Source organism: Lynx rufus, unplaced genomic scaffold (genome assembly GCF_022079265.1).
Source record: "Lynx rufus isolate CCGP_SWC_20201006 ecotype Redwood Valley unplaced genomic scaffold, mLynRuf1.p SCAF_2, whole genome shotgun sequence".
Classification (NCBI taxonomy): Eukaryota; Metazoa; Chordata; class Mammalia; order Carnivora; family Felidae; genus Lynx; species Lynx rufus.
The window spans coordinates 118,354,006-118,375,011 of record NW_025814834.1 but is presented as its reverse complement, the minus strand read 5'-3'; positions in this window follow the sequence as shown (position 1 = coordinate 118,375,011).

The window sequence follows — 21,006 nt, the reverse complement described above, 5'->3', positions numbered from 1 at the left end:
GAGGACTGGACAGCACATCTGCAGGTAGATAGGAGTGGGGGCTCAAAGACGGTGGCCTGGGTGTGCACGGCAGAGCAAGGTGAAGCTCCGTGAGTGGGAACACGAAAGGACGAGGACGCAGGATAAAGCCTGGGGTAATCCTATATCTGGGCAACCAGAAGAGGAAGCAGAGGAAGAACAATCAGAAGGCCAAGATTTTACAGTGTAGTCAAAACTAGTAGAAGAATCTCAAGATCGGGTAATTAACAGTGGGAAATGATGGCAAGAGGTAGAGAGAAGGAGAACGGAAAATGTCACTAAGCTTAGGACATGGAAGTCTAAGGGGTGCCCGGGTGACTCAGTCGGTTAAGCATCTGACTCTTGATTTCAGCTCAGGTCACGATCTCGCAGTTCAGGAGTTCAAACCCCACGTTGGGCTCTGTGCTGACAGCACGGAGCCTGCTTGGGAATTCTCTGTCTCCCTCTCTTTCCCTGCCCCTCACCCACCCACACGTGCATGCTCTCTCTCAAAATAAATAAATAAACTTAATATAAATAAAATAAAATAAATACATAAATAGCATGGAAGCCCAGGGGTGCCTGGGTGGCTCGTCGGTTAAGCATCCGACTTTGGCTCAGGTCAGATCTCACACTCCGTGAGTTCGAGCCCTGCATCAGGCTCTGTGCTGACAGCTCAGAGCCTGGAGCCTGCTTCAGATTCTGTGTCTCCCTCTCTCTGACCCTCCCCCATTCACACTCTCACTCTGTCTCAAAAATAAACATTAAAAAAAAAAAAATTGCAGGAGCCCAGGATGGAGTGGGCCTGAGAAGCAAAAGAATAGTAAATAACAGAGGCAATGAATATAGACTCATCTTGAAAGGGATGATGGAGACGGGGCACCTGGGTGGCTCAGTCGGTTGAGCGTCTGACTCCAGCTCAGGTCACGATCTCGAGGTTTATGAGTTCAAGCCCTGCATCGGGCTCTGTGCTGACAGCTCAGAGTCTGGAGCCTGTTTCGGATTCTGTGTCTCCCTCTCTCTCTGCCCCTCCTCCACTCACACTCTGTCTCTCAAAAATAAACATTAAAGAAAATTAAAAAAAAAAAAGGGGGATGATGGAGAGCATCGGGATAGCAGCATCGGGATAGGGGAAAGCAGAGATGATGGTTTTATTTTCAGCGTGAAGAAAATGAGCAGCATGTTGCCATCAAGGCAGGATAGGAAATGGGTTTAACCTCCATGGGATGAAATATTTCCACTGGGGCAGAAGTTAAAAACAAAATGAGAGAAAGAGGAAAATAAGGCCACTCACCTGACCTTCAATCCCTCCTGCAAAGTAGCTGAGACAAATGAGGATCTTTGGGAACACGGACCAAGTGTCCATGGGCTCAAACTGACAAATAGCAGAGGCTGGCCGGGAGAGGCCTGTGAATTAGCTGGTATTTGGCAGGAAAAGACAGCTGCAGTGAGGAAATAGGAACCCAGAAAGCTGGATCTGCCGACTTCTCAAGAGAATCTGGAAATCTGGATGTATGCAGAATGTCCCCATTGTAAAAAAAATGACAGCTATTTCCAGTTTTTTAAGAAACTCCATGTAAACGCAACAGAATCAAGCCCCTGGGCTGGCAGTTTATTAACCACTGGCCAAAAGGATTTCCAGTAGCCACAGCATTGTTTCACTAAAATGAGTCAACAAATTGAATACAATGTTCTAAGAAACAACTTCAGTTAAAATTTTTCCCCTCAGATATTTAGGTCGATCTTACTAATTTATAGCGGACCAATCAGGATGGTTTCTCATGGCTTCTTCTCACCATTGGGTCCATCAACAAGAGAAGGAGACACTAAATTCTACTCCTGAAGCCCTTATTACACTATATGTTAACTTGGATTTTAAAAAATAAAAAAAAAAAAAATAGGAGAAAGTGGTAACTTTTACCCTAAGGTGGGGTTTGACCTATGTAAAAAACAGAAGGCTAGAAGATGAGGATTTCTATACTTAGGATGAGCACAGAGCAGGAACGGGAGACCAGTGTAGGGCTAGAGAGAGGAGCGGTCAGGGACTGACTCAGCAGGGTGAATGAGGAGAAGGAAGGAGGTACTGAAGGAGTAGTTCCAAAAAAATAAGGGATCGACCTGGAAAAGTCATCTTAAAAGATCTTTAGAACAGGGACGCCTGGGTGGCTCAATTGGTTAAGCGTCTGACTCTCAACTTCAGCTCAGGTCATGATCTCAGTCATGAGATCGAAACCCATGTTGGGCTCTGCGCTGAACTTGGGGCCTGCTTGGGATTCTCTCCCTCCCTCCCCTCTACCCCTCCCCTGCTCTCTCTCTCTCTTTCAAAGTAAAGAAGTAAACTTTTTTTTTTAAAGATCTTTAAAACAGAGTAATTTCTAGTCATGAAAAGTCTAAAAGAAATGTCTAGGTATGCAGGTGATAGAAAGGAAATTTATACTTTTTTAAATTTTTTTTTAATGTTTATTTATTCTTCAGAAAGAGAGAGAAACAGATCATGAGCAGGGGAGGGACAGAGACAGAAGGAGACACAGGATCGGAAGCAGGCTCCAGGCTCTGAGCTGTCAGCACAGAGCCCGACACGGGGCTCAAACTCGAGGACCACAGGATCGTGACCTGAGCCGAAGTCGAACACTCAACCGACTGAGACACCCAGGTGCCCCGGGAAGTTGTAGTTTTATTTCCATCTTCCCACATCACTCGAGTCTGGGTAAAGGATATCAGTAAGAAAAAGAGTTTTAAAAAATAACCCAGTTTTTAATCCCAGTGTTGGCACTTACTAGCACCAAGAATATGGGTGACTTCCCTAATTTTGAAAGACAGAAGTGTGCCTGAAATCAGAGATGCATATGGGCACTGTGAAGACTGCTTAAGACAGAACCTGTGGAGCATCTAAGCACAGTGTCTGGAGCACAGAAGGCCACTGCGTCATCTTCCCTGTCCTCTGGTGGGAGCCCCGATGCCCTGGGGACCCCCTCCTCTGTGAGAATATTTGAAGAGTGTTCCCCATTTTCTTTTTGAAGCAGACAAGGAGGGATGGGCTGGGGGGTAGGCAGGCCCCTTGATTAGTAGGTTGGCGATTTTCCATCCGTGGCCTGAATGCCATCTCTGTAAAGTCAGCTTTAGCTGTTAGGAAGTCAGGGCTGAGGATTTTGTTCCTCACGGAATAAAGTGCAAATAATGAACTTAATGAATTCAGATTCCTCAGAACCCAGAAGTTTCATGTAAGTCTGATAGCCAGGGAATTACAAAAATAGAACCAAATACCACCTATCAAGGAAGTATAAAGTGCCAGGGATGGGGTGCCTGGGTGGCTCAGTTAAGCGTCCGGCTTCAGCTCAGGTCATGACCTTGCAGTCCGTGGGTTTGAGCCCCTGTCGGGCTCTGTGCTGACAGCTCAGAGCCTGGAGCCTGCTTTGGATTCTGTGTCTTCCTCTCGCTCTGCCCCTCCCCTGCTTGCTCTCTGTCTCTGTCTCAAAAATAAATAAAACATTTAAGAAAAAAAAAAAGTGCCAGGGAGCCTTTATAAAACTTCAAGGCTAAGTGGGCCAGGGGGTCCCGGCACCTGAGGCAGATGAGCTCTAACAGACATGCACACGAGGTAACCAGCACAGGGACCAAGGGACAGACAAGGGTAGAGAAGATGGAATGAGGGAGGCACGACCCAGTATACAGAAAGCTGGTCCGGGTGTGGATCATCCGTAGCCAAGGAGTAACCAGTGATTAAGGCCCACTGGCCACGTAGCATCACTGACTTTCCAGAAGATTACAGAAAGGATGTAGGGGGAGCTGCATTCTGTTTGGAGGCAGAAAAACAGAAGAGGGCTGTCACTGGTGACAGCCAGGTGCAGTGACTTCAGGAGCAAAGAAGGGGCCCCGGGACTGTCTTCTGCAGAGGATACAATTGGGTTATTCCACAAACAGGGTACCCTGCAACCGCCAGCCACGAGCACCATGGGTCTAGTGCCGCCCTCTCTCCTAGTTGGGAACCAGTGGTGCAGCAAGTACAAAACACAGCCTCTCTTCGCAAGGCACTTACGTAACCAACGCCGGAGCCAAGAAAAAACTAAACAACAACACCTTCACGAGACAGCAGGTGAATAATGTTTAACCCTAGGAATTGTGACTGTGGATAGATATCTGATTGTATACCTAGGAGATACCGAAGAGTAAATTATGTCTGTTTCATCAAAGGCGGGCCGGGCAGAGAGGGCAGGGGCCCAGCAGAACATTCAGCCCGAATGCCGCTCGCTTTGCACTGAACGCCTTGCTGGTCTAGAAAAGCCTTGCAACTTCAGCAAGGAGGAAACAGCGTCACTGGCAAGGCTGAGAATGGCCGCACACTGGGCCCGCGTGGAGCACGGGGCTCCTACACCACCGGAGTGCATCTGTGAGATGAACAGAACACCAGACTCCCGTCGCAAAAGCACAGTTGGTGGAGACGGAGATGTTAAGTCAGCAACTGTAGACGGGCCGAGAATTCCCTACAGCCACCGGCCCTGCCCAAGGGCCTCCTGGTGCCCCCTCCTGCCCTGTGCCCGCGTGCCCGCCTTCCTTCAGAGCCAGCCCCAGGGCCTCACAAGTGCCATTTCTTCCAACAGCATAGGAGGAACCCTATTGTGTCTCAGCTGGTACCGACAGACGTCTCCGGCAAAGCAGACATAAAGACATAAATCTTCCTTCAAAAACACGTCACCTGGGGCAGATCCTGTGTCTTCGCCACAGATGAGGCCACCTGGATTCCTCCTTGGAAAAGCAAGACCTGTGGAAATTCAAACACTCGCGTGTATTCATTTCAAAGAATCAGTCTCAAAACTAGAAGGATAAACGGGGCTCTAAAACATGTATTTGCTGACTTTACTTTCCCACCATCACAGCTACCATCTGGGCCTAGCCAGCCACAGATTCCAAATGCAGGAAATTAATGGAGGGCATTCCATTGAGCATTACGTAGAGAAGAGTGACCCCCGGCCCAGTGAGTGATCCTTACTTCTCATTTATGATAAGGAATGAATCTGCTGGTCTCAAAATCCATCTGGCCCTGCTGCTGCTGAATACCACCCCCCAACCTCCAGGCACCACGAATGATACTTTGTCCTATACAGCAGGACTCTGGGCTGCAGGTCAGGGTCTTTCATACTCCACTTGCTTGCCTAAGAGTTCTGCAAGCTGGGAGAGGGATGGAATCGATCCCGGGTAGGAACAAAGATGCTGTCCGAGAGGGTACCCCTTGGCTGTGGGTGAAACTGCTGCAAAACGGAGAAAACCTGAAAATAGCCAGACCGCCCTGAGGGGCAGCTGGAACAGGGGTTATCCCCCCCAAGTTGGCATCTTGTATCACAAGACCCCTTGACCTTGCATTTCTTTTTTTTTTTTTTAATTTTTTAGCATTTGTTTATTTTTGAGAGAGAGAGAGAGAGAGAGAGAGAAAGAGACAGTGTGAGCAGGGGAGGGGCAGAGAGAGAGGGAGACACAGATCTGAAGCAGGCTCCAGGCTCTGAGCTGTCAGCACAGAGCCCGACGTGGGACTCGAACTCACGAACCGTGAGATCATGACCTGAGCCGAAGCCAGACGCTTGACCGACTAAGCCACCCAGGCGCCCCTTGACCTTGCATTTCTACCCCTTCCCTGTTTTCGTGTGTGCCAGAGTCCTCCTGCCCCCGGGCTCTCCTGGTCACTGCCTTCAGATCTTGCCCTCATCTTGTCAGGCGCTAAAAGAATTGTGTAAGAAACAGAATCCAGTGCAGCTGGGTGGCTCAGTCGGTTAAATGTCCAACCCTTGATTTCGGCTCAGGAAACGATCCCATGGTTCATGGGCTCGAGCCCCGTGTCGGGCTCTGTGCTGACAGTTTGGAGTTCTCGGTCCTTCCCTCGCTCTCTGTCCCTCCCCCACTCACATGCACATGCTCTCTCTCGTTCTGTTTCAAAAGTAAATAAATAAATAAACATTAAAAACAAACAGAAGAAACAGAATCCAAACCCCTTGCTCAGGCTCAGCATAACCCAGCCCTGTCTCATTCCCCAGAGCTCCTCAGCAGACAGCAAACTGGCCTCCTCGTGGTCACCGACACCCAGCCTGCCCTTCGCTCGTGCTACCTGCTCTGCCTGAAGCACCTTCCTCACTCTGATTACTTATTCATAGTAGCTCCTAAGCAAACATTCTTTCCAAGTCAATGAATTCAAAACCTACCCATTTGAAATTTTCAAATTTTAAGTTAAACACAAATCCCTTCCTGACCACTACCATCTGAAGGCATCACTCCATCATCCAAATTTCAAGTAGCATTTATATAATCAACAAGTTACATTCAGTTCCTACTGTGGGACAGATACCAAGGCCCCAGCCAGGTTAGACACTGTTCTGCCCTCACAGAGCCCACTAGTGAGGCGCGGAAAGTCACAAGCATAATTACCCAACAATGGCATGGGTGCTAGAACATTTAAAAGAAAATGCTTTGCTGCTGTTTTACATATTTATCTAGTTCCTACTAAGCACCAAGCACCAGCCTCGGTACCTGTTACGAGTTTGCATTCAATCCAAATGCTCCATTCTACAAGGGGAAAAAAAAAAAAAAGATTCTGAAAAGTTAAGTCGGTTTCCCATGGCTATTCGGATAAGCGACAGAGCCTGGATTCAAAGCCACTTGAGACAGGGCTCCTTCGGTCATCTCCCCAGCCTCCCCACCATGAGGCCTATGCTGTGTTAGGGGACGCACGCAGTTAGGCTGGATGGAGGAAAGCAGCGCAGGTGAAGAGCGCGATGTTCAGGAACGTGAATGGCTCAGCAAGCCCAGACAACAGGTATATGTTGAAAGGAGGAAGCAGGTCAGGTGAGACTGTGAGGAATCTTAGGATCCGTCCTGTCAATTACAGAAGAGCGTCCTGTCAATTACAGAAGAGCGAGCGAGCGAGGGCATCAGTGCTGAGAGCAGTCGAGGCTTAGAGCCTCGGATGCCGGAGGCCATCGCAGACCCAGAGCAAACCCTGCATTGCTGCCTCAAGGCTATCTTTGCTGTTTATCAACACTCCTTGCCACGGCCTGAGCTCCTTCCTCCCCTGGGGTCCTGCCTGTGGCAAAGGTGTCCGAAGATCATCAAAACAGCGGCACTGACAGTGTGCGAGGCCCTGTGTGCCTTCCCCTCTCTGATCCTCCTAACACTAGAATGAGGTACTGTTGTGCCATTTGATGGATGTGGACACAGAGCCTCAGAGGATAAGAATGTGTCTGCTCTGCCACGCAGTTTGCCAATGCCAATGCCCATACCCTTCACAGCCACCGGACAACCAGGCAACGAGATTAAGAAAAGCTGGACGGTCCTTCACGAAATGCCAAGGAGAGGAGTTGCCGAGATCTTGAGGAAACTTGTCCAGTTGAACTTGCTACCCTCCTCAAACTCCTATGCAACAAATATGAAAATCATTTAACCAAGATGCAACCCAGAGATGCCCATGCCCACGTGATCAGACCCAGGACCTCAGATGATCGGACAGTGTCAGAGTCCTTAAGTGTCCTCTCCTTAAGAGCAGTTTATCAAAAACATCCTGATTCTGGGACGCCCCGGTGGCTCAGTTGGTTAAACCCCTGTCATGCCGCCGACTTCAGCTCAGGTCATGATCTTGCAGTTCATGGGTTCAAGCCCCGCATCGGGCTCTGTGCTGACAGCTCAGAGCCTGGAGCCTGCTTCGGATTCTGTGTGTGCCTCTCTCTCTGCCCCTCCCAGCTTGCTCTCTTTCTCTCTCTCAAAAATAAACAACAAAAAACCATCCTGATTCTATTCTTGCAGCTCCTTCCCTGCCACATTAACTTCCATTCAGCCAAATATCTAAGCGTCTACTCTCTGCCAGGAGCCGCCCTAAGAGCTGGGATTACTGCAGGTGACACAAAGGACAAGATCCCTGCTCTCCTGAACCCTGACATCTGGCACGGGTGACAAGTAGAAGGTAAACGAGAGGATTTCTGGTGACAAAGGCTATGTGTGAGGAGAGTCAGTGGTGGGACAGCGGGGCGGGGGGGGTGGGGGGTGGGGGTGGGGGGCGGGTAGGCTTAGCACGTCCTGGAAAGGTAACATTTGGATTCAGACCCAGATGACGGGACAGAGCCAGCCTTCCAAGCAGCCGGGAAGCTCCGAATACTTAGAGCCCCACCTTACACTTGGTGAGCTAGTCATTAACAGCGATCCACTCTCACTCCTGACTTACAAGTGAGTAAAGAGGCTCTTCGCGATGAAACACCAGGACAAGGAGTCCCAACGGACTACGAGCCTGTTTCTTCCCACAGAGCCTTGGGACACACACACTGGAAATGCACACACCTTACCTTTGTGCTTTAAATCTCCTCAAACACATCCTGTTTATAATTTTATGTTCAGTACAGCCCTGGGGAAAAAGGAGAGGCCCTCACTGATAGATGATGAAATTGAAGCCCCAGTTGGCTGACTCCTCCAACGGTCTGTCACTAACAACCAAATCCCAGGGCAGGCTCTTTGAATTCTAGTCCCAAGTCCTTTTCCCTGGAGGAGAAGGAGCTGCCTAGCCAGCAGTCTAGAACACAAGACATCATTACCAGCTACTTCATAGTTTATAGTGCAAAGAACATACAAAAGAGTCAAAGATAAGAACCATTTACTTAGTCATAACACACAAACTCAAAGTCCCTGAGTTATTTGCTGCAGGAAAAGAACATGTGACTACAGGTGACTAGACACCCAGCCCCCGTGGCTTCTGGATCCGGGCCTGAGAACACGTGGGTGCAACCCTGCGGGGACAGCTGAGGAGGGAGGAACCAGCCCAGACCCGACCTCGGCCAGTGAGCCCTTAGGTGAAGTCACACTGAAGTCCCTTGACTCTTCCTTCTGCTGAGGAAGCGGCCTGTGGTTCCCAAATGTGGCTACACACCTAAATCATCTGGAAGCATGTTAAAGAAACAAAGATTTTCAGCCCCACACAAGACCCTAGAATTATAAACTCCAAAGGGTGGAGCCTGGAGAAGTCGATTTAAAACTCAGCCAGCCTAGAAACCCCCTGGTTTTTCCTCATTTCTTCCTGGGAGCTCCGTTGTCACACTCCCTTATGGGTGCACGCCAACACCCCGCCAGGCAACCCTGGGAAAGCTTTTTCTGAGGATCAGTTTGCCAATCCCTTTGTGAAGCAGACCCTGACCTGCGAGGGTCAGGAGTCACAAGCAGAGAGGATCTCAGAGTGTGGGCAATACCCCGCCACCCCACGAAAGGGCCCTAGCTCCTTCCCCATGAGCCTCCCTTGTGCCCTGGCAGCCAGCCAATGCTTGGAAAAGGAGAAAGGAAGAGAAAGAAGGTGGCTCAGGCCCAGGCAGCCGGCGCCCTCAGGCAGGGGGACCCAGTGTCAGCTCTTACCTGGATCTGGGAAGAAGAAAAGCTGGTCCGCTCACCAGGGAATTCTCTCTCTGCTGGCCGGCTCTAGTCTTGGAACTCACTGGACTTTGAACAAAGATTGATTTAAAAGCTGATGTATTTAACAGGGACCTGTGGTCTGAGTTCCAGTGACCTCTGTCCTGCTTCCTGCCAGCTGGTGGGCCCGGAGCTGGTGTTAACCCCAGTCAGCACTGGGCCCGCCTAACCCTGCGGGGATGCGACTGTTTGTCCGCCCCTCCCAGAGAAGAGGAGGGGGAGGAGGGAAAGGGCAGCTGGGGAGGAGGCGCCTCTGCCTTCCTCGGTCCTCTCCGTGCCAGGTGTCATGGTCACCCCAACCAACACCTCCATATGCAGTGTGTTAAGAATGTCCACTGTGCCCCAGCACAGGCTCAGGGCTGAGGGCCACCCCCTAGGCATCCTCATGCTGAGACCTTCCTAGGGAGGGGAACCCATGCAACCCCCGCCGAGTAGAAGGCCTGCAGGACAAACCCTGCTCCGACTTCCCAGATTCCCTTCCTCTTCTCAGATGCCCTCGCCTCACCCCTTAGTTTTTTCACCTGAGGCTGCTCTGTTTCTATTCTCCAAACTACGGACAGTTGCCTTCCTCTCGCACCCACTGAGAGTCTCTCAGGCAAGCCCAGCCGGGGAAGGTGGGAGGTGTTACCACAAGTCCTCAGTGTAGCTGTGACCGCCTGGGAGGTGGGGAGGGGCCCTGCGTCAGCCCCTCGCCCCCCAGCCGCCCTGAGCAGATGATCCCTTAGCAGCAGCACCCACAAGGGCTGTCCCCAACGCCAGAGGGCTGACTGACCTGGATCTTTGACCACACTAGAAATCGGGGCAAGAAATCACTCCAGGCAGTAAGGCAAAGCAAACCACAAGCCCAGGGAGGACCGGGTGGCCTCAACCCTCCTCCACCCAAGCCGCAGGGGCTGCTGATCTCAGCTGGGCCTTGGCTTTCCCCTGCAAAGGCAGGGGCCAAGCCACAGAGTAAATGGTCAAAAACGACAAACATCTGAGCCGCTAACTCAAAACGGGTCATTTTCAGCTGTATTGCCATGTGCCCTGGGCCTCCTGGGTGGATGTCTTCCCAAGAGGCAGGACATAATGGGGAAATCTGAATTTAAGACTGGAACACCTGTGTTCAAATGCTGACTCTGCCATCTCCCAGCTGTTTGATCTAGAGTAATCCACTCCAACTCCGAGACTCACTTTATCATCCATAAATAGTGGTTATTATATTGTTTTCAGAGATTTTCTTTTTTTTATTGAATCAAAATGTCTCTTACTTCTGCTCATAAATCCAAATGGTTCCCTCTGGAGCTACCCTAAGTCAACTCTTTATTCTACATAGCAGCCCTTTGAGTATTAAAAGGCTCCTTACATCCTCCATAGGCCTTCTTTTCTCTGGGATTCTGTGAATACCCCTTATTCCTTGGCCATGACTTCATGGCTTCTCACCCTGGACCCCAGCCAATCTGTCAATGTCTCTCTTAAAATCAAGGGCCTAAAAGGGAAGCTTTAAGGTGAGGGAATTGTTCTATAGCTTGAATGTGCGCGTGGCTATGTAATTGTCTAAAATTACCAAATTTCAGGGGCACCTGGGTGGCTCAGCCGGCTAAGCAACATACTTCAGCTCACGCCATGATCTTGCGGTTTGTGAGCCCCGCGTCAGGCTCTATGCAGAAAGCTCAGAGCCTGGAGCCTGCTTCGGATTCTGTGTCTCCCTCTCGCTCTGCCCCTCCCTCACTTGCACTCTGTCTCTCTCTGTCTCTCAGAAATAAACAAATGTTAAAAAAAAATTTTTTTTTAGGGGCGCCTGGGTGGCTCAGTCGAGTGGCGTCCGACTCAGCTCAGGTCATGATCTCATGGTTTGTGAGTTCGAACCCCGCGTCAGGCTCTGTGCTGACAGCTCAGAGCCTGGAGCCTGCTTGGGATTCTGTGTCTCCCTCTCTCTCTGCCCCTCCGCTGCTCATGCTCTGTTTCTCTGTGTCTCAAAAATAAATAAAACATTAAAAAAATTTTTTTTTAATTTTTTTTTAATTACCAAATTTCATCAACCTATCCACGTAAAATAGGTGAATTACACTGCATGGAAATAATATCTTCACTGCTAAGGAGCCTAAGTCAGTAATGTTTATTCTTGAAACTTCTAAAATAAAAAAAGTTGGACAAAATAAAATAAAGACAGCCCTCCCAGTGGCGTGTATATTAACCAGGAGACTTCTCAGACTTGCCCTTTACCCCAGCACTATGGAGAAATCGCCACAAGCCTTGAGACTGGAAATAGAAAATGCAGAGAAATGCAGAGAAAGTTTTGGCTCAAAATCAAATAGAAACAAACAATTATTTTTTTAAGCGACAAAACCCTTTCCCAGTGGAATGTTGGTTGAACGGAATGAGGTTTGCTCTCACTAAAACTTGAATTTTAAAAGCTCTCATGCCTGTAAATGGATATGATCTGATTAACGCAAAACAGTCTTTTTACTGATTACTTAGATCTAGACGTTAATGAGAAGAGAAAATAACATCTATTATGTGACTGTTAAGCCTTTATATCTATGATTCTGTTTAATCCTCAGCCCAACCCTTTGAGACACTGTCTCCATTTAACAGATAAGAAAAGCCTAGACTCATCTGGTCAATTATCCTGCCCAAGATGACTCGGTTCAGAAGGACTAAGGAGCCTGTCTGTGAGTGTCACTGCGCCTGTTGGATAAGGGACAGTCCGGGGAGGGACTGAGCTTTCCTTGTCTAGGGGTATGATATGCCAATGGAGGCTGATGGTTCTGTATCTTGTTACAGAGAGATATTCCGCACCGCTGGGGAGCTCAGAGTAGGTGTAGGGGGAAGGAGTAGACCGCTAGTAGACGTGGGTCTTCCAGCTTGGGTCTCTTCCAGCTCGGAGTTTCTGTGACCCTAAACACCATGGATCGAAGACAACAGTGTCATGAGGGTGTGCAGGATAAGCCTGGTGTGTGGGTAGAAGGGCATGAAGGTAAGAGGTGTGAGTGTGGGCTTTGGAATATGGAGCATGGAACCCATGAATAGTTCTGTATTTTTTTTTCTTGCGAGCTCAAGTTTGGCCTTTATCTATCGGATAGATAGATAGCAGCCCGGGTGGAGGGTCTGTTTTTGTTTTTGTGAGGCAGCACCCCTCCATACCGCTAGGATGAGGAAGAAAGCCGCTAACAACCTGGGGCCAATGTTGGTGTTTCTAGACCATGCAAAGCGACAAAACCCCAGCTACAACCCCAGCCCCTTCTGAAAGCAAATCTATGATTGGGAATTCACAGGAGGAAATTCTTTCTTCTTCCCAGAGTGCAGGCCAAGATAGATGGTTTCCTTGCTCTCCCTGATCGGGTTTTCCCTGTTCTGTTTTTACTCTAAATAGGTCCCTCTTCATCATACTTATATCTTATGTTTTTAAATTATTTTCTGTCTCTCATCCACCACAATATAAATTCCCGGGGTCAGGGATCTGTATTTGTCACAGCATCCCAAGTACCTGGGATAGAAGTCTAAATTACAACAAGCTTTCAAAAAATGGAATCTCATTCTGCCAGCATGACTGGCTTGTATCCCACCCTTTCGTTGAGAATGTAACCTTTTGAGGGTCTCAGTCCCTAGGTCCTCTCTCCTATCCCAAAGTGACTCTGTGAGGACAAACCGCTTACTTACTGCTGTTTCAGCTTCCTCTTCACTTCTGGACCTTAGAGACCTCCTTCCTTCCTTCCCTCCAAGTTTAGCTATCTATTGAAAAAGAATTTGATACATGTATTTTTTAATGTTTATTTATTTTTGAGGGAGAGAGAAAGAGCACGAGATATTAACAACCTCATAAGATATTTTGGAGACTTAAGTAAGAAGACATTTGTAGATCACCCAGAACCTGGTAAATACTCAGTGTATACTAACATTATTACTATTGTTTTTGTAAGTTATGCCCTTTTGATTTATGGGCACACATTGTACAAACGAGCTTATGCAAATAAACGGGCTGGGAGTACACCATGGGCAACTCAGGAGTTCATGATGTTTGGGGGCATTATGGATAGCATTCTTGCCCACCCACAACACAGCATTCTGTGCAACCGGTCAGAAACAGAAAAGTACAAAGACCTCCAGGGCTTCCCAATACTTTTTCCCATCGTATCACACAGAGAAATTGATAATAGTTGTCTAGTTCACTAGGGGATGAAGCCCTTCAAAGCTGGAGTGACTCACAATGGGCCAGCTGCCCCAAGCCTTCCCAGACTCCTCAAAGTTTAAAGGGATTGATACTTTGCCACACCATGAGGAAACTATAAAACATTATTGGGAGCAACTAAAGAAAACTTAAGTGAATGAAGATCATACCATACTCATGGATTGAAACTTCAACTCTGTAAAGATGTTCATTCCCCCCAAACTGATCTACAGATTTTTTTTTTTTTTAGTTTATTTATTTTGAGAGAGAGAGACAGAGAAAGAGAGAGAGTGCATGCACACATGGGCACACACACAAGCAGGGGAGGAGCAGAGAGGGAAGGGGAGAGAAAGAATCTCAAGTAGGTCCACACTGTCAGTACAGGGGCTCGATCCCACAAACCGTGAGATCATGACCTGAGCTGAAACCAAGAGTCAGACGCTTAACCAACTGAGCCACCCAGGTGCCCCGATCTACACATGAATGTATTTCCCATCAAACTTCCCACAGGGCATGTTTGTTTATTTGTTTGGTTGGGTTTTTTGGTGGAAGTTGACAAGCTAGTTCCAAAAAATAAAAATAAGGAAGGGTAACAAGACAGGAGAGTGACAGTAATTACTACAATCTGGCATGGGCACAAGATAGACAAATGGGCCAACGGAATTGATTAGAAACCCTCCACACAGACCAATACAAATAAAAACAATTGATTTATGACAAAGAACAGAGGGAAAGGTTGGTCTTCAATAAATTGTTCTGGTGTATTCTTCTTGGTTCTGATTTATTGCTTTCGCTATATTTGTGAGATCTATCCATGGTGCTCAGTGTAGCTATAGTCCATTTGTTTTCATCCTGGGGTTCCACTTATGTACGTAAGGCCCAAATATCAGGCAGGACTTAGGGTGATGCCTCTTAGGTGGTAACACAATCTCCTGACTTCCGGGATGCTGACAAGATTCCAGCTCTTGAACTGAGTGGTGGTTACACAGGTGTGTATGATTAAAGACTGAGCTCTGCATTTTGCTTTTATGCATTTTTCCTATACATATGTTTCATGATCACTAAGGTTAAGAAATAAGAAATTTTAAAAGTTATGTGTAAGGCACACTGGGGTAAACAGAGAAAGCTCTTCAAGGCTGCAAGTGACCTACCCTGAGGGTGTCAGCTGCCCTTGGTCCTGCCTGCTCTGTAAAAAATTGGAAGGGATCAATACCTTGGCATCACCTCTACATCCTGGTCAGAATCTTTTTTTTTTTTTTTTAATGTATTTATTTTTGAGAGACAGCGTGAGACAGTGCGTGAGTGAGGGAGGGACAGAGAGAGAGGGAAACACAGAATCCAAAGCAGGCTCCAGGCTCTGACCTGTCAGCACGGAGCCCGACGTGGGGAAACTCCACACCCATTAAACCACAACTGTCCCCCGCCCATGACATTTTCACCTGCCCCCCGCCCATGACAACCACCATTATTCTCTGTCTTTATGAATGTGATTACTCTAGGTACCTCAGATAAGTGAAACCATACGGTATGTTTTATTGTGACTGGCTTATTTCACTCAGCGAATGTCCTCAAGTTCATCCACATTGTACAGCACGTGTTGGAATCCCCTTCCTTTTTAAGGCTGAGTGACACTGCACTGTGTGCACACACATTTTATTTGTCCACTCATCTGGTGATGAATTTGTTACTCCCACCTTTTGACTCTTGTGAGTAATGCTGTTATGAGCATGGGTGTCCGAGTATCCGTTCGAATCCCCACTTTCAATTCTTTGGGATGCATGTACCCAGAAGTGGTATTGCTGGATCATATGGTGGTTTTATGTTTAATTTTCTTCAGGAACCACCATACCGTTTTCGGCCGCAGCTGCACCATTTTACATTCCCACCAACAGCATGCAGGCTTCCGATTTCCCCACATCCTCACTGTCACTTGCTATTTCTCGGGGTTTTTTGATAATGGTCATCCCAATGGGCACAAGGGGACGTCTCATTTGATTTGCGTTTCTCTAAAGATGAACGCTGTTGAGCATCTTTTCATGTGTTTATTGACCTCTTGCGTATCTCCTTTGGAGAAACATCTGTTCAAGTCTTTTACCCACTTTTTAATCCGCTCATTTCATTTTGTGTTGTTGAGTTGTACGGCCTCAATTTTTTGACTAGGAAACAAAGACCCAGAGAAGGGAGGTGACCCAGCCAAGGCCACCCCAGGTTCATAGCAGAGCCATGGCTACAACCCAACGCTTTTGTCTCCAAGGCCTAGGCCCTTTTCTACTACACCCATCTGCCTGGCTCAGTGCAAGTTTCCAGCCTCCCTCCCTCACACTTGAGGCCCATCCCCGATAGCCCCAATTTTCACTCCAACTTCAGATCTGCCTACCCCTGTCTTACCTTGTCTTTTTAGTAGCTCATTAACTTGGAGCCTGGAATTTTAAGCTCCAGTGGGTTTCTGTCCCTGTCCTGAGTCCATGTTTATGACAGTCCCCTCCTTTGACTACCCAGGTGACCCTGGCCTCATCCTGCACCCGAAGAGGCAGTCCGCATACCTTTGGAGGAATTTATTAGGCCAGGGTCCAGATGCAGAACTGAGATAAATGTTTTACAGCAGCGCAAGGCCACTCGGCTCTGCCATGTCTCACACATTGGGCCCCACGTGATTGCTGATCTGAACTTTTGTGTTTTTTCTCAGCAACCGGGGGCAGGTCAAGGGAGGCCCGAGTACCCCTGGAGAGCTGCGAATTATTAACCTTTGCAAATGATACTTTAGCAGTCATTTTCTCCCTCTTCCCTTTCCCAGCTGAGGGGGCAGAATACACAATACATTTCCCCTAAAAGGAAAACGGACATGCAGAGCAAGAACAGGGCCATGCCCTGGGTTCCTGCCTGAACAGAAGTCCCGGCAGTCTCAGAGTATGGATTGGGGTCTTCACTTGCCTCTTTCTGAGAGACACAGAAACAGAAGATCAGTGGTCCTTGGGAAGTCTGGACCCCATCTTCGATCTGCCTACCCGTCTTACCTTGTCTTTTTAGTAGCTTCTCAGGGCCCCGAGGGACATGCTTTGGAACAGGAGAACAGCAAGGAAAGTGCCGGGCTTCTCAAGGCCACAGCCTCGGCCTGACTGTACCCCTCACAGAGACACTGGGGACCAGCCTATGCGGGGGGGAAGGGCAGTGAGAGAGAATCAGGACCAGTAACAGCCTAGTGGGCTCAAGTCTGTGGCACGACTTCAAAGACACCCCTGCCTCAAAGTATGGCCTCCTCTGGGACGGTTCTAGTGTCTCCTGACATCCCAGCTTGGAGGGCAAACTCATCTGTGTGCCTCCTCCTGTTTCCCATTGTTTAGAATTCTAACGTGCCAGGAAAAAAAAAGATAAAAGCAATGCTTGCCTTCATTATCCACTGAAGAATGTACGCTTTCTTCTCAGAAGCCCAAGTCAGGACAAGGACAAAGACAAGGATCTGCCTGAAGGTGGAGAGCAGCCTCTGTGCCCAGCCAGCCAGACGAGGGCCTGCGAAGAATCCTCTGCTGAACACTATCTTTTCCTTTCCCCTAGATCAGACTGGAAATACCCTGGAGGACACAATGGTAGTCCCTGATTCAAAGCACTAGGCATCAGGAAGGCCTGGGGTCCCTGGTGGCTGTGAGGAGGCCGAGAAAGCACAGATGTCACACAGTATCTGAGATCCTTCCCTGAGAGCCCCAAATTTTTACCCCAACTTCAGATCTGCCTTCAGAGGCTGGTTTCCTCCACTCCTCTGGTGGAAGACAGAGCTTCGCAGGAGCCTCAGGGAGGCTGGATTCACTGGATTCACACAGGTGCTCCCAGGAGGCGAGACACCGAGGACGATGGGGGATCCGCAGCTACAGGCCCACGTGCTACGTGACTTTGGGGTCCAGGGGGCAGTGTGGCCCTGAGCTGCCAGGAGGAGCCTTTTTCCTATTTGTTCACACGGCACGGTGTGGCTCCACAGTGGCAGTGAGAGAGGGCACACCAGCCCAGAGAACAGACAAACCTGTGACTGTAGCCATTTCCAGCATGAGGCCAGTAATGTCCTGGAGAAGGTCAGGACCCCCCACCCCCACCCCCCACACCGTGCAGATCTGTGGTGGGGCAGGTGAGCCAGCGGTCCTGCAGGCCCGGGGCCCCTGTCAGCACAAGGCCTGGATGCAAAGGCCCCTGGTGTCCCTGTGACCAGGGAGAGACAAGGCAGACTGGCCAGCACGCCACAGTGACCGGAGTGGATTTTCTCTGCCTTCTCTTTAAAAAGACAGAACTTGGGGCGCCTGGGTGGCGCAGTCGGTTAAGCGTCCGACTTCAGCCAGGTCACAATCTCGCGGTCCGTGAGTTCGAGCCCCGCGTCAGGCTCTGGGTTGATGGCTCGGAGCCTGGAGCTTATTTCCGATTCTGTGTCTCCCTTTCTCTCTGCCCCTCCCCCGTTCATGCTCTGTCTCTCTCTGTCCCAAAAATAAATAAACGTTGAAAAAAAAATTTAAAAAGACAGAACTTGAGGTCGATATTGCTGGAGAACCACTCACTACAGACTGGAAATTAAAACTGCAACTGAGAGACGCATTCTTCCCAAGGCTTGTTCTGTCGCCTTGATACCAAACCCCCGAGGCTGCCACCTCGTCTCCATATGAAACGGTCCTGACGTCCTGCTCATAGATCGCCAGGGACTCTGGGCAACAGGCCGGTGGGGACAGCGGCTGGAGGTGGGGGCCAAAATGCCTACACAGCTTTGCTTTTGGTGCCCTCCTGCTCTGAGGTTTGGTTTCCTTCCAGACAACTGAGGGGTCAATTCACCCTTCCCCAGGGGAGACACTGGGTCGCCCACCAAGCCCCTGGAGCCAAGAGGGGCCGAGACCCAGACACAGAAGGGCAGCAGATCTGCAGCTTCTGACGTACTTCCTCACGGTCGCCTGGGATGCTGGCGGTCCCAGCAGTCACAAAACAGGCGTGCCGAGTACCACACTATTTGACGTGCATTTTCTCATTGAAACTGCACATCAATCCTATGACAAAAGTGCCATTATCAGGCCCATTCTGTGGAAGAGGAAATTAAGAAAAGTTGAGTGGGGTGCCTGGGTGGCTCAGTCGGTTAAGCATCTGACTCTTGATTTTGGCTCAGGTCGTGATCTCATGGGTTGTGAGTTGGAGCCCCGCCTCAGGCTCTGCCCTGACAGCATGGAGTCTGCTTAGATTCTCTCTCCCTTTCTCTCTGTGCCCTCCTTGCCTCTCTCTGTCTCTCTCTTTCTCTAACCAAATAAATAAACATTTGAAAAAAAAGAAAGAAAAGTTGAGTGACTTTCCCAAGGTCACATAATAAACAGTGGAGTCAGGAGATGGACCTCGAAGTGTGACTCTTGTGCCTGTGACTTAACCCCCATCCGGACACATGTTCCATGAGGAGGCCTCCCCGCAGAATTGGGAGCGATGGTTGAAAGTTAAGGGGAGGCAGATCTGAAGGCACGATGAGTGCGAATTTTTATTTTTATTTTTTATTTTATTTTTGACAGAGAGAGAGAGAGACAGAGTGTGAGTGGGGGAGGGGCAGACAGAGAGGGAGACACAGAATCCAAAGCAGGCTCCAGTCTCTGAGCTGTCAGCACAGAGCCCGACACGAGGCTCGAACTCACGAATCGCGAGATCATGACCTGAGCCGAAATCGGACACTCAACCGACTGAGCCACCCAGGCGCCCCGAGAATGAATTTTTAAACTGGACGTGTGCAACAAAGAGTACAGAGTGGGTGCTCTGGGTGGCAGTGAGCTACACAGCACGAGGGAGACGAAAGCAGACGATGCAAGAGGTATTGCACAGAAGAGTCTGCAAGGAGCGATTCAGCAGCGGCAGGGACTTGGTAGGGGCACATACTCTTGAAGCCCACTGCAAACCCACTGAATCAGAAACTCCGTGGCAGGGACCGGCCATCTGTATTTTAACAATCACCCGGTGACTTGAATACACACTCAAGTTTGAGAACCCCTGGCATCGAAGTTTCTGCACCCTGCCAGGGACCAGGCCAGGCCTCACAATGCTGCAGAAGTGGGATATGATTTAACACCCAACCGGATCTTCTTTTCATGTTGAGCACTTAACTAGTAATACCTGGAAAACATTGTATCAGTTGCTACATTGTGTAATTGGCCTCAGGAACCTTAGATATCCAAAGGCTGACAGGATAAATACTTGGGAGGCTGTGGGCCAGGGGCTGTCCCTGAAGCCACCGGCAGCAGGCAGCCTACACTCCAGCCATTTCTGTCGCCTCCTTGGTTTCCCAACAAGCCCTCTGTGCCCCCTACACCTTGTATGTTCCTATCATTCTCACATCTGAAAAATGCTTCCCCTGCCTTTTGAAATCCTACCTTCTTTAAAAGTTCAATTCAAATGTCACTTTGTCCACTAAAGCGCCTGTCTAGCATGGGGGCCGTTTCCATTTCTTCTTCCCTTCTGTCTCTTCTTCCTGGGTTTTCTCCCACTTCTGGGGCGCTTACAGCACCGGGCACATTCTGCCTCGTCCCACACCACGTAGACCCAACAAAGCGCGCTCTGCTGGAAAACGGGCCAGCCGGGGCTCGGTCATGCCAACCCCACGGTGCCCAGGACACAACAGCTTCCGTGAGGAGGGAGCAGAAGCAGCCCTTGAAGGAAATCACGTACGCAAGTGTCTGCACGATGGACAGACGCTCCCCGACTGGTGCGAGAGCAGTCCTCTGCCGTTCAGTTTCACGCCTGAGCTCTTTGCAGAACGTGGAGGGGTTTGCAACTAAGTGCAACCTAGTGGCGGGGTTTGCAACTAAGTGCGAACACACGAACACACGTGTCCGCCGGTGCTCCGTGGGGCCCCAAGCTCGCATATCCACGGCTTTCTCACCTTCAGCTCCTCTTACCCTCAACATCCTCCTCACTGTTGCACAGCCTCCCGGCCGATGAGACAGGCTGAAGGCTGTCATGGCCAGCCTTCTAAGTATCCACAGAGACAAGCATGGACAAATCTCCATTTGAAGGAACAGAGAAGTCACGAATGCGACCACTGCTGTGGGGACTGGGTTAGCAAACCCCTGGCCCCATTCAGCAGTTCACGTCCGTGGAGCCAGGCATCCTCTGGGCTGCGGTGGACCACCCTGTGCCCCGGGTGGCGGTGAGAGACCGTAGATGGGAGCAAAGGCCTCCCCCCCACCCCAACGCCCGACGCTGGTTTCCATCCCCCAGGAACCAGCACATTGTGTTGTGAAAGCTGAGCAGTGTAGCAGAATCAGGAGACAGAACTGATGGCTGTCCACCTGACAACACGATGACTTTGGTGGGGCCTCCTCAAAGGACCTCAGACCCCAGAGCACTCTACTGGGGACCACAGAGGGCCCCAGACCAGGAACTCCCTGGCCGCACACGGGTGAGAGTGACTCTAGATCAGTCATGAAAAATTTCCCCAACCC